This window comes from Ursus maritimus, unplaced genomic scaffold (genome assembly GCF_017311325.1).
Source record: "Ursus maritimus isolate PB19 unplaced genomic scaffold, ASM1731132v1 scaffold_18, whole genome shotgun sequence".
Taxonomy (NCBI): Eukaryota; Metazoa; Chordata; class Mammalia; order Carnivora; family Ursidae; genus Ursus; species Ursus maritimus.
In genome coordinates, this window is record NW_024424230.1 from 42,900,733 (window position 1) to 42,913,836 (window position 13,104).

Sequence of the window (13,104 nt, forward strand, 5' to 3'; positions counted from 1 at the left end):
TGGAATTTAAGAAACAAGGCAGAGGATCATAGGGGAAGAGAGGAAAAAATGAAACAAGATGAAACCAGAGAGAGAGACAAACCATAGAGACTCTTAATCTTAGAAAACAAGCTGACGGTTGCTGGAGGGTGGGGGGGTGGAGGGATGGGGTGGCTGGGTGATGGACACTGGAGAGAGTATGTGTTGTGGTGAGCGCTGGGTGTTGTGTAAGACTGATGGATCACAGAACTGCACCCCTGAAACATATAATACATTTTATGTTAATTAAAAATTTAAAAAAGAAGCCCAGTTATGATTTTTCAAATAATCTAGCTATGATACCTGCTGGGGATGAAATCTGAGCTTTTTTCTTTCTAGAGGAGAAAACTGTGGAAGTTGAAGGTGAGAAAAACAAAACCTTCGTAACAACTGTGTGTAACCAGCAAGCCCTACCACCCTCCCCTCAACATACCCAAACATGATGTTTTGTAAAAAGTGTGTGCTTAGGAAACAATTTCCTTTAACAAATGAGATCAAATGTTTTAACTTCCCATAGAGTTGTAAAATTCAAAGTGAGTTTCGAGACTCCTCAGGGCAAAGGACATACACTTTTAGGTGATTACTCGACCCCCATCTGCCTAATAAATGCTATCTCACTTGTTAACAACCTTATTTGGTGGTTGTGAGAATTAAGTGAATAATCCGTGTAAAGCACTCAGAACTGCCCATTATAAATTTAATGAGCATTCTGTGCGCTCATTTTTATAATTATTTGAATACTGTAAAAAGCAATATTATTAAATGCCCAACAATATCCTTCACAGTATATTAGGCATCGTGTTGAACATTGTCAAAACAAAAACATAATCTCTGCCCTAAAAATATAAAAATATAGTTAAATTTGAAAAGAAAGAAAGATAAGCACAAAAAATGTAAAGTATAATGCGAGATCGAATTAAAATACCTCCTTTTGAAACTCCCTTTAGCATCATGACTTTGTATTCTTCTTCTTCTCATAATACTTCTTTCTAATTTCTTTTTCCTCCACCCCTGTATAATTTTGAACTTAGTCCCCTCTTCTTTTGTTTTCACCTCTTCTCTCCATTGGTGATTTTACCAACAATTTTTAAAATTTTTAAGCTGTCGTTTCACCACCATGAGGTGACCACAGCCTGGATGTCTCTCTTGCAATATTGCCGATTCAACTACCTGATGAATAATGAGATACCGGCGCCATTTTGAAAGTAGATCAAAACTCAAGGGCTTGTTTCAATTGTTGTGTTTGCTACTACTTGGTATAATACTGTCAAAAATCCTTTCTTTCTTCTCCCTTATCTGTAGAACAATACCTATAAACCTTAGTCTGTGATTTAAAAACATTCACAATCTGACTTCAAATTCGTTTTTCAGCGTTATCTTCCTTACGTATACTCTAAACTAATAAAACCAAGCTACATATAATTGTCCTTAAGGAACTTACAATTTTCTTCCTTATACCTTGTGAATTTAGTTTTCTTATCTCGGAATTTGCCCTTTTATTCATCTCCACTGTTGAAATCTTATTCGGACACTAAGACCTAGCTAAAACTCTGATTCCTGCAGCCCAACCAAAAGAAACAACCCTCTGGACCTCACAGTTCTCTGGACATAAACTACCCCTGTTCTAACTTGTTTCTAGATACACGTGACTACGCGCTAGATTACCAGCCTCTGACAATGACTTCATTGCCTTTGCATCTTAAGAAGAATGAATAAATGAATACATAAAACAAATGAATGGCTCAGTGAATGAATGAATAAATGAATAAAAGGACATTTTTAAAGGAAAATTAACTTCGTAATTGTATAGAGTATAAGAGAGTCCAGATTCAGGGAGTCACCCTGAAGATCGTGGGATCGTTACAAGTATAAAATCCAAGCTGGAACTGCCTCAGCAGAATGCATAATTGACTTAAACTACTAAAAAGTTATTGTTTTATTGTAAAATGTCTGTTTCACATATTACTTTTATTTTACTCAGCTTACCTTTGAACACTTCATTTCAGAATCTAACTACACAGAGGATGTCTGAGTCTTCTCAGGCTGCCGTAACAAAATACTTGAACAAGATTTCTGGTTTTTTCACAGTTCTGGAGGCTAGAAAATGCAAGACCAAGGGCCGGCAGAGATCAGTTCTTGGTGAGAGATCTCTTCCTGATTGTAGATGGCCACCCTCTTGCTGTGTTCCCACAAGGTGGAGAGCAAGCGCCCTAGATTTTTTTTGTATAAGAGCAGGAATCCCATCATAAGGGCCCTACCCTCATGGTCTTATCGAATTCTAATTACCTCCCGAAGGCTCCATCTCCAAATACCGTAACACTGGAGGTCAGGGCTTCAACTTGTGAATTTGGGGAGACACATTTCAGTCCATAACAGTGGAGGAGGCAAGGTAATGTTTTGCCTTTCAAAACATACCTGTCCAACATCCTGTTAGAGCAGCGGCAATTGGCAAATTACCAAAAATCTCTGAGAATTCCTAAACAGGTCACACTATAAACGTCTTTTTTCTTTTTTAATTTTATTTATTTATTTGACACCCACAGAGAGAGAGAGAGCACAAGCAGGGGGAGCAGCAGGCAGAGGGAGAGGGAGAAGCAGGCTTCCTGCTGAGTGGGGAGTCCGATGCAGGACTCAATCCCAGGATCCTGGGATCAGGACCTGAGCTGAAGGCAGATCTTAACCGACTGAGCCACCCAGGTGCCCTCACACTATAAACTTCTATGACTTTACTCATACAGCAGTAGGGAGAAATAGATACATCCTATATATTGTGTTATATATTATATCCTATATTATATACAATGTAATACATATATAATGTTCTGACCAATGTATGATATCCCTACTCTATCAGTCAATACTTTAGCTACTACATCTTTTAACTTTCTGTTAAAATCTAAATACCTACCCAACGTCAGAAGCAGTGTTATCATGAAGCTGAAAACACTTTAGCTACATGGCCCCTATTTGCATGGGTCCCAGGAACAATACATTAACACGGTTGTAGGTTTCATGAAATTTACAGAAATGAAATATTTTTTAATGGTTTTACTTAACGGTGTCCTATGAAAATATATATAAGCTTTAAGCCTCATAACACTTAGCTGAGCCTCTGGGAAGGAGGTGTAAAACAACCACAGAAGATTGGATCGGATTAACTAGTCATCAAAAGGTGTTCTGGGATGGCGAACTAGTGTGTGAGGCCAGCAGGACAGGATACCCGGAGAGACTGTTACCACACAGGCCCTGCAGTGGTTCATCTACCCTCAAGCACTATGGATGGTTCTCTGTAACATTTCACTTAGTTTGTCAAGATCCCGTTTCTTACCGACACTTACTTGGATCTGGTTTCCTAATCAGAGCCCTGCTTCGAGACCCCAGTACCAGGTTTCCTCATTTATAAAATGAAGATAGGGATAAAACATATTTCTTGGTGCTGTTATAAACATAAAATGATCTAATGTACATAGACCTCCTTTGTAAGCAATCATTTTATGCCTACCCAAGACCCTCCGTGATCTGGTCCCATATGAATTGTCCAGTGCTGTGTTCCACGAGAGCCCTTTTTGTATAATGTGTTCTCACCAAACTAGGCTGCTCTTCCATCTCTGAATTCAATTTGCATTTTTTTGTTAGATCTATAACCATAGCAGAGACTGCAAAACAAGCTCCCTAAGAATTACTTCAAACAAACAATACCTCAGGGTCAGATTACTTTACCTATTAATTCTCTTAAACTCTTCAGTAACAGAACATTCCTACGCTTTATAAACAGTTAACATCACTTTAAAAATCTTTTTACAAGGTCCAATTTATTTAATGATGCTAGCAAAACCAGAGAACAGAAATATGTCGAAGTCTTCTTAAAATAAAAACAAACAAATGAAAAAAAATTTAATTAGGTTAATTTCCCCTGTTCCATTACTGCAACAATAACAAAACTACTAATAAGTAGCAATCAATGGTTCATTTCAATTATGTTTCTCAAACTGTGGTCTGTGTATCATATGCGTTAGAATCACGGTGGTGGAGGAAGGACTTCTGAAAATTCAAATTCTCAGCCTCACCTCTATACCTAGTGAATCAAACCCTTCAAGAGTGTCACCATAGAATCCGCGTTTTAGCATTTGTGCCAGGTGATTTTTATGCAAACCAAAGTAAAAAAAGATACAACATTGACATGATCTGTCATAACCACATAGCATTTGTATCAAGTAGGAAAGCAAGAAATTATTAACGTCAAGACATCTAGTGACATAAAGATTTACTTCGATAAAACCAAAAAGGTAAAAAGAAACCCCCACAGGACAGTTGTTGAAAAGATAACAGTAAAATTCAATACCTTTCCTATTTTAAAAAAATCATAAATCAAAATAGAAAGATGCATCCTCAAAATGACAGAGAATAACCACTTTAATGCAGGATTTTTAGACAGAAAAAAACAAACATAAACACTTTAGCAGCCTCCTTATTAACGGACTAAACAAAAATACCAGAAATCTCCTACATCACTTCACATAGCTTAGAAGTTCTGATGTAGACATTAAAACATGGCGTATAAAAGAATCTTTATTACTGGCAAACATAATTACAACTATTTTCAGAAACTATTAACTCATCCATTGAAAACCCATATACTGAAAAATTTATAATTAAGTGAGAATGTAATATAGTCTATATTAAGAAAGCCTATATACCCAAAATAACCAGTTAGAATATTCATTTACTTATTCAGTAAACATTAATGGAACACCAAGAAAATCACTGAACAATTGATGAATCACTGAAGAATATAATGAATATAAAAACAAAACAAAATTTATAGAAATAATAAAGGAAACAAGGCTTAAAAGCAAATGAAATAGATAAATCCCAGGAAAGAAGAAAGAGAAATGATGGCTTAAGAGCGTGTGCTCTGGGGCACAGAGATGTCAGCTCACATCTTGGCTGGGTGACCTTGAACTGATGCTTAACCTCCCTCAGCCAAAGACAGCCCTGGCTCAGCAGATCCCCACCTCCCAGAAAATGCAGTTAGATTGTTTCAACCTGTCCTCTGTCTTAGAACATTTGGGTTGTTTATGATGTTTTTGACAAATAAAGCTTTTAAATTTTTAATTAGCCAGATCTCTAAATCTTTTTTATGTGTTTGCCTCTTGGCATTACTTTCCATCTCTCCCCTTGGAATCTTCCTTTTTGGCTCTCTTCCTCAGTTATTTTCTTTTGTCTGGGATGAGAAATCTTTATTTGTCCATTCAGTCTTTCTCAAAAAGGGTTTTCCCCACCTTTTCTTCTCGTAGAGATATCCATTTACATTTTCTCAAATTAATAGGTGTCCTTTTTTTGGTATTGTGCTACCCTAGGGAAGGTTTAGGTTGAATAAGAAACTAAAAGACATACAACTTCTGCTTTGAAAAGTGTTTATCAATATCAAAATTTCTCTCTCTCTCTCTCTTTCTCTCTCTTACACACACACACACACACACACACACACACACACTATTTACTCCTCGGTTTATTTTTCTGGGCTTATTTTCTCATCCGTTTATGTTATACTAGTATAAACTATGAATTTTGTAAGATAGCTCAAATCATTTTCAGAGCAAGACTACATAATATCAGAATATTCTGCCCGGAAGGAAGTGAGAGGCAATGCCAGCTACATTCTCAAGGGAATAACCTTGAAGAGTTTCATTACCGCATAACAGTTGATCAAGAGACAGAAGAGCTTACTGGAAATCTGGCCGAGGTTGATAGTAGGGATGCTACCTGCCCAGGTGTTTCCCTGACCTTTCCCTACCCTCCTATTATCTTGCAGTCTTCAGAAGACCTGAGTTGAAATCCTTTTTGAGACTAACTTTTATGGTCCTTGTCACATTTTATGGTCTTTTTAACATTCATATTCTTTCATTTCTTATGCAAAGTTAGCATTTATTCACAATTCTCTAATTATGCTTCCTTATGGTTGACTTTTTGGTAGGAGAATATTAATTCCTCAGTCTGTTGCTATGAACAGTGGTATCATCCTTAGCCACTATGATCGGTGTGTTCTTGTTACAGTAGAAGTTCATGTGGGGGGAAACCTGGACCACCACCAACCCGGTGAGGGCAGTCATCCAGGCAAAGAGTCCATAAACAAACTGGAAGTAACCCTCGCAAGTGTGCATTGTTAGTTTCAGTGCACATTCTGTTATCCGGAAGGGTCTTCTTGTTACAGCCCCTGAGCCTTTCCTACCAGCACGGCATACGTGACAGCATTTGGCAAAGGGGACTAGTCCGAGATTTTGGCCTGCTCAGACCTGCTCAGGCTCCTCAGACCAGCTGTGACAACCTGAGTGTCTCCATGGAACTGAGGGAGGCAAGGAGAGCTCAGCCAAGAACCCCCATCTGTTCCGGCCCAGTTTACTGTCCCTGAGCTGAGCGAGCTCTTGTACCAAGCTCAGCACGCCACTGGGATCTGAGTAAATTGCAAATGCACGGTACTCGAGCAAGTGCATACAAGCCAGTGAACCAGGGCGCAGTCTGAGACGCTGGGCAACTCCAGTGTCCGTCCCCAGAGCGCACACGCAAAGTTCTCACCCCTTGCTCACAGCTGTTACTTCCCTGTTTCACAGCCAATGGCTTCTAGAGAGACCAGTGAGGCTTTTGGCTAAGACTCTCAACTTCCCACACCTCTGGATGGGAATCGGGGAGCCCTGGTTTCAAGTTCCAGCTCAGCCACTTACTAGCTCTGTGGCCTGAGGCAAGTCACTTAACCTCTCTGGGCTGGCTCCCTCCCTCATCAGGTGTGATGACGCTTAGAACTGAGAGCACAGGGACATAGTTCGGCACAGGGTCTCTCACCTGAGCTCTTTCTAGCAGGTTATATGTTCGTTGTCTGCAGCAGCATCTGTCCTTCTACTCCGCCCCTCCTGACTCAGATAATGAGAGGCCTCTGGGGAAAGTCCTGCCCTCGCGGAGCCCATCCTGGTCCATCTCCATGACCTTCAGTCATCAGTGAGCTCCTGGGCCTCAGGTCCCTCTCTCCATGACCTTCCCTTTTGGGCTTATAAGCCTGTCCTCAGCTTCCTATCAGAAAGCACGTATAGAAAACAAAATAACAAAAAATTTCCTGATGCTTTTTCCAGTCACTGTCACCTTTCTCCCGTCCCAGCCAAGCCACTGGAAACAGTCGTGCAAGCATGCCTCACAGTCTCCACTTCCCTAACTTCTATTTCCCTGCAACCTGCTCTGACCTCCACTGCCACCGCTCCGCTCAGACTGTCCTTTCCAAGGTCATTATTGCCTGACAAGTGACCAAATCCCATGCTTGTTTGAGCTGACTTTTCCTCTGCAATGATCTCTCCCTCCATGTCTTGTCTGTATTTCCTCCTCTCTCGCGTCCCTTTTATTATGGCAATTGTTAGAGGACTCCTGGTCACATCCCTTAAATGTGACATGGGTCTAGCCCTTAGCACCCTTCTTCTCTCCTGTCTCACATACTCCCTGGGCAACCTCCCCCACACACGTAGCATCAAACTCTACCACCGCCACCTGCCCCCCACCCCGAAACGGAAACGTCCTCAGACACTGTCCTGATGGCTTTTCTCAACAACAAAGCAATGTCCGCTGTTGTCCAATAAACACGTGTACTGTGGATAGTCTCGTCAGCCCTCCTGTTCAAGTTTGTCTTGCCTGTGATACGCCATCACTTAGGACAAGTTTTGCTCTAAAGAAGTCCTACCCACCAATCCCTTGGATCTCAGCTCCAACATGCCTTCCTTAATGAAGCCCTCTCTGTACTCTAGCCTCATTCAAAGTTCTGTAGGCTCATTAACACACACACACACACACACACACACACACGTTCCTTCTCTTCCTTAGCAATTTACATCGAATAGGGTGATTATTTAATTAATAAAAATCTCTCCAAACAGAGTTAATAATTGAAGGCAAAAACCATGTCTGTTTTCACCAAACATTCTAGTCTGGCCTCTTCACATGGTCTGGAACAAATTTGCTCGGATATATAAAGGATCACTGACTCAGTGCAGGATCCAAAGAATCATCCCAGACTCGTGTATCAGCTCACTCCTGACGCCCTATTAACTACTAAGTCCTATGAATTTTAGTCCCTAAATATTTCTCAAAATCTCTCTTATCTTTCCTGGTCCCTTTTTAAACACTTTCACTTAATGTTCAAATGACTTCTCATCAATTTGGCAACAGCCCCTCCCTGAGGTAAGTGTGCTATGTCATTACACGCATTCCGCATCCTAACCGCTCGTGTTTATGTCCCATCCTGTCATTTTCAAGGCATGAGACCCAGGGCAAGTCCCTCGGCCTCTCAGGGCCTCTATTTCGCTATGAGACAAAATCAGTCATGAAACTGACCTCACACGATTGTTGTGAGGATGAAGCATTACACGGTAAGCTCTCCAAAGAGTGCCTTGCCCATAGTAAACAGTAAGTTCCAGCTCTTATCTTCATTACTATTTCTTCTTGTGGTGTTGTCATTCCCAGAATAACCTCAACAAGCTACTAGAAACTCTAAAATGCAAATCCTGGAAGATGCCAATACTTGAACATCCTCTAGAGGCTTCCCCTGGCCTAAGGATACGTTTGTGTGTGGAAGGCCGTGCAGAATCCAATATTTAGATGCTTTTGCTCACAATATCACCTCTCTCTGGAATGACTTTCTCTTTTTGTACAGCTGGTAAAGTCCTTCTTAATTTTTAAATTAGCTCAGGCATCTCCTCCATGAAGCCTGCCTCTATCCTGGGCAAAATTTGCTACCTTTCTTCCCTCCACAAATAGCCTGTGGTCTTTCTTTCTTCCATATAGCACTAAGCATAGTTGTTTCAGAGCGATTTGCTGACTTGGACACACCTTTTACTAGCTGTGAATTCCCTGAGGTCAGATGTTGTATATAGTCAGGTGTGTGCATCCAAATTTTGAATATGTCTGTCATATAAATAGTGTTCAATAAATATTTGCTAACTGAATGAATGACTATTCATTGTCAGCATTAAATATATTGTTTTTGTTAAGGGAATTATCATATATATATATATGACATATATATATCCCATTTTCTGCACTTATCTGCAATTTTCATATATATATGAAAATATATATAGATTTATATATAAATAAATAATAGAAATAAATAGAAATAAACAAATAATAGAAATAAATAGAAATAAATAAATAATAGAAATAAATAGAAATAAATAATAGATTACCACTTCGGGACGGTGAACAGAGTACTCACCCTAAGCAGGGAGCTAGGCACATCCAGGCCATGGGAAATTCCTAAAATTTGATTTTTTTCCTCCTCTTTGCATTGTCATTTTTCCTTTATTAAAACAACAACAACAACCCACATGCACCATTTTTCTCTCTCACTACATACCTCTCTCTTAAATTCTTACTTACTCTGATCTGTTCACCTCTGTGGTCAAGAGACTGGTCGTGGGTAACAAAGAATGCCTTTTCGGATTATCTCCAGGTGAGTGCTTAGTGTTGGAGTCTGAGAAAAAAAGAAGCAGCTTGGAAGTGCTGAGCTCTTATACTGAATATTTTCAAAAAACTTTATCACATTTCAAAAGTACATTGTTCCTTACGTACCATAATCCATATTCATGAAATTTCCCTCAATAAATATCGCGTAGGGGACCGTGATATTTCTTAAGTCTCCTGGGTAGTGATGACACCTTTATTTGTATTTACAAAAATTTGTACCTTTTTCTAACACATTTATAACATTTTTAAGTGTCAACTACAACCTTCCTGCAGGACCATCATCATCAAGTCAGCTAAATGGCACAAAAGCTTCAGTGAGGTAACTTGAACTCTCTGCTTTAAGTCCTCGGTGAGCTCTTCATAAGCGTCGTTTCACAGGCTGGTCTGTAGGAAGGAATATAGTCTCCAACTTTGACAATCGGGGAGGTTGCAATGTTACTAAAATAATTTTAATGGAAAAAAAAATCCCACTATTTTTGCAACGACAGCATAAAGATGCCCAGAGTTCAGGGGATATTAAACTTATCATAAGAAAAACAAGTGGATAGAAGAATGAGTAGTCAGCCACATAGAAACAAAGATCGTCACGAGACTCTTCTTGCTACCCCGGGGGGAATGATTTTCACGAATAGAGACATATTAACGAAAGTTAGTGAGACATATTCAATTATGCTCTATTTCTTTTCTTTCTTTCTTTTCTTTTTTTTCACTCGGAGCTACTTATTTCGCTGATGTTTACCCACTTACCCACAGAAGCCTGGTGTGGAAAATAATTTAATAAAAAGCAATATTCAGATTTAACTAGTGGGATAAAACACAAGCTTTCCATTTTGTCATCTTGACAATAGATGACACAACAAAAACACCATCTCCCCATCTGGATAAGAGCTTACCTGAGTGAAAACAAAGTAATAACAAGAAAATAAGAAGCCCCTTGAGTGTGAACTTAGAATCCTAACCTATAAAGTGATAGCGCTAGAATTATTGATGTCCCTGACTTTCCACAATTTCTCCTGCTCTTTCTCACTTGCCTTTCAACGCTGCTTTACAGATTGAAGCAGTGCATTAATGATTCCATTTGTCAGCCCCTATTGTTGCTAATCTTTTTGATCCATTTTCTTCTATTCTGAGTTCTCAGTGCATTATTTTCGTACCTTTATATTTTTATATTTTATTGATGTGCTGCTTTAGAATTTCCACAAAATGTTGCTTTTTTAACTTTATTTTATTCACTTGATTTCTTTCTCAAGGAACTGGAGTTTTTACATTTAGGACATTTATACAGATTTCAAGGTTATCACTTGCACACAATCTACAAATGGGAACTTCTTTAAGGAAATCTAGTGAAACAATAAATACATGGTCTTTGGAATGGGGCAGATAATGGACTTGAATCTTCATTCCATCTTTTATTATCGGGAGGAAAACAGATACTTAATCACCCAAGCTTCAATTCCCTTATTTTTAAAATATAGATAATAACGCCTGCATTGCAGTTTTATTTTGAGGTTAAAATTCCAGAATGTCAACTACCTTCCACATACAAATGGAAGAGACCGTTACTATCACCATGTCTACTATTTTATTGCTTCTGTGATGACAGCATTCTATGCGGCTCTAAATGTAAAAGGTGAAATCTTAAGGTTCCTAGAGGAAAACAAAGAATATTTTCATGATCTGAGATAAGAAAAGACACTAACTTAAGGAAAAGACTGATGTATTAGGCTCTAGTAAAATTTAAATTAAAAACTTGTATTCATGGGGCTTCTGGGTGGCTCAGTCACTTAAGTGTCTGCCTTCAGCTGGGGTCATGATCCCAGGCTTGGGATCAAGCCCCACATCAGGCTCCTTGCCCAGCGGGGAGCCTGCTTCTCCCTGTCCCTCTCTTCCTCCCCCTGCTTGTGCTTTCTCTCTATCTGTCAAATAAATAAATTAAATATTTTTTAAAAATAAATAAAATTTTAAAAAATAAAAACTTGTATTCAAAAAAAATTAAGAGACTGAAAACTTAGGGCTCATACCCATAACATATTACACATTTTGACACTGTTTAGGAAACAGACACACAAGCTAATAGAAAAATTGGCAGAAGACCTCAGTGAAAAGGATAACCAAATGGTCCATAAGCAGTATGACAAAGTGGCCAACGTCAGCTGTCACAGGCAAATGCAAATTCAAGCCACAATGAGATTCCACTACACGAGCACGAGAGTGACTTAAATGAAAAGATTGACAGAAACAAGCCTTAAGGATAATGAGCAACTGGAATCCTCAGAGACTGCAGATAGGAGTGTAAATTAGTCCAATCACTTTGGGAAACTGGAAGTATCTATCAAAAGCAAACATACACATCTTCAGTGATCCAGCAATCTCTCTTCTACAGGAGCACTGAAAGGCTCATCCGAGAATGTTCAAGATTGTGTTATTTATAAAAGCTCCAAACTAGAAAATCCAATATGTTCATTAGTAATTAAATTGTGTAAAATAAGACGTGATGTATCTTTACACGAAATGCCATTTAGACGTAAAAACGGATGACTCACTGCTGCACACCGCAACCTGAGCTTGGGTATGGGAATCCCAAATCAAATATTGAGCGAAAGAAGCCAGATGCAAAAGAATATAAGTGATGATTCCCTTCATAAAAAGTCCAAAAACAGGCAACACTAAGCTATGGTATTTAAAGTCAGGATAGTGGTTACCTTTGGGTAAGGAGAGAATGATGACTGAAAAGGACAGCAAGGGGGCTTGGGGGTGCTGAGAATGTTCTATTGCTGGATTGGGTCATGGTTAATTTGTTTCTTCAGGGTTTTTTCTTTGTTAAGTGGATTGATTCATCAAGATTTCTTCCCCAAGATAAGTTGTGTTTTGAAAGGAACGAGAACAAATGTAATTTTGGAAGTGAAAATTAAGATAATCTCAATCACTTATAAAAAAAAAAAAGCACTCTGTTGATTTTACTAAATCCCTTAAGTCCATAGGGAGAGAAACAAACACCTCGAAGACAAAGCTCCAACCAGGGCAAGACATGAATTTGTTGCCAACTAATCACCTTTATAAGCAGCATCTCGTCTCTTTAAAAACATCGGTAAAGAGTTTGATAACTTTTGTGGACACTGAAGCTGTATACTGTGTTGGGTCTTGTAATGATGTCTTTAGCCAACTTGCCTTTTAGTTTTATAAAGTCTGGTTAAGTAAGGAATGCATAAGGAACACATACGAAATACCACTTCAAAACCTTGACCGGGCCTGTGGCGGTCTGCTCTTGAGGTATTTCTCATTAACTTACTCTGGTCTCACAAGACACTTCTGTGATAGAAATTTATTTTAAAGGTTAGTGCCAGGAAATGATTGGTTCGCCACAAAAAGCTCATGTGTTTTCATCAATGTAAACTAAATGAATGTCTAACTTTCTCTTTCCTTTGACCACCAGGATAAGTAGAGCCAGAGGGACGTACTTCTTTTCTATCAACTTTCTTGACTGTTCGCTACTTTCTATTCTGATTTCTAGTCTCTGTTCCTGATTTTTTTATTTTACTGTTTATATTTTGTGTAAGTTGCCTCCTACATGAAAACAAGAAAATT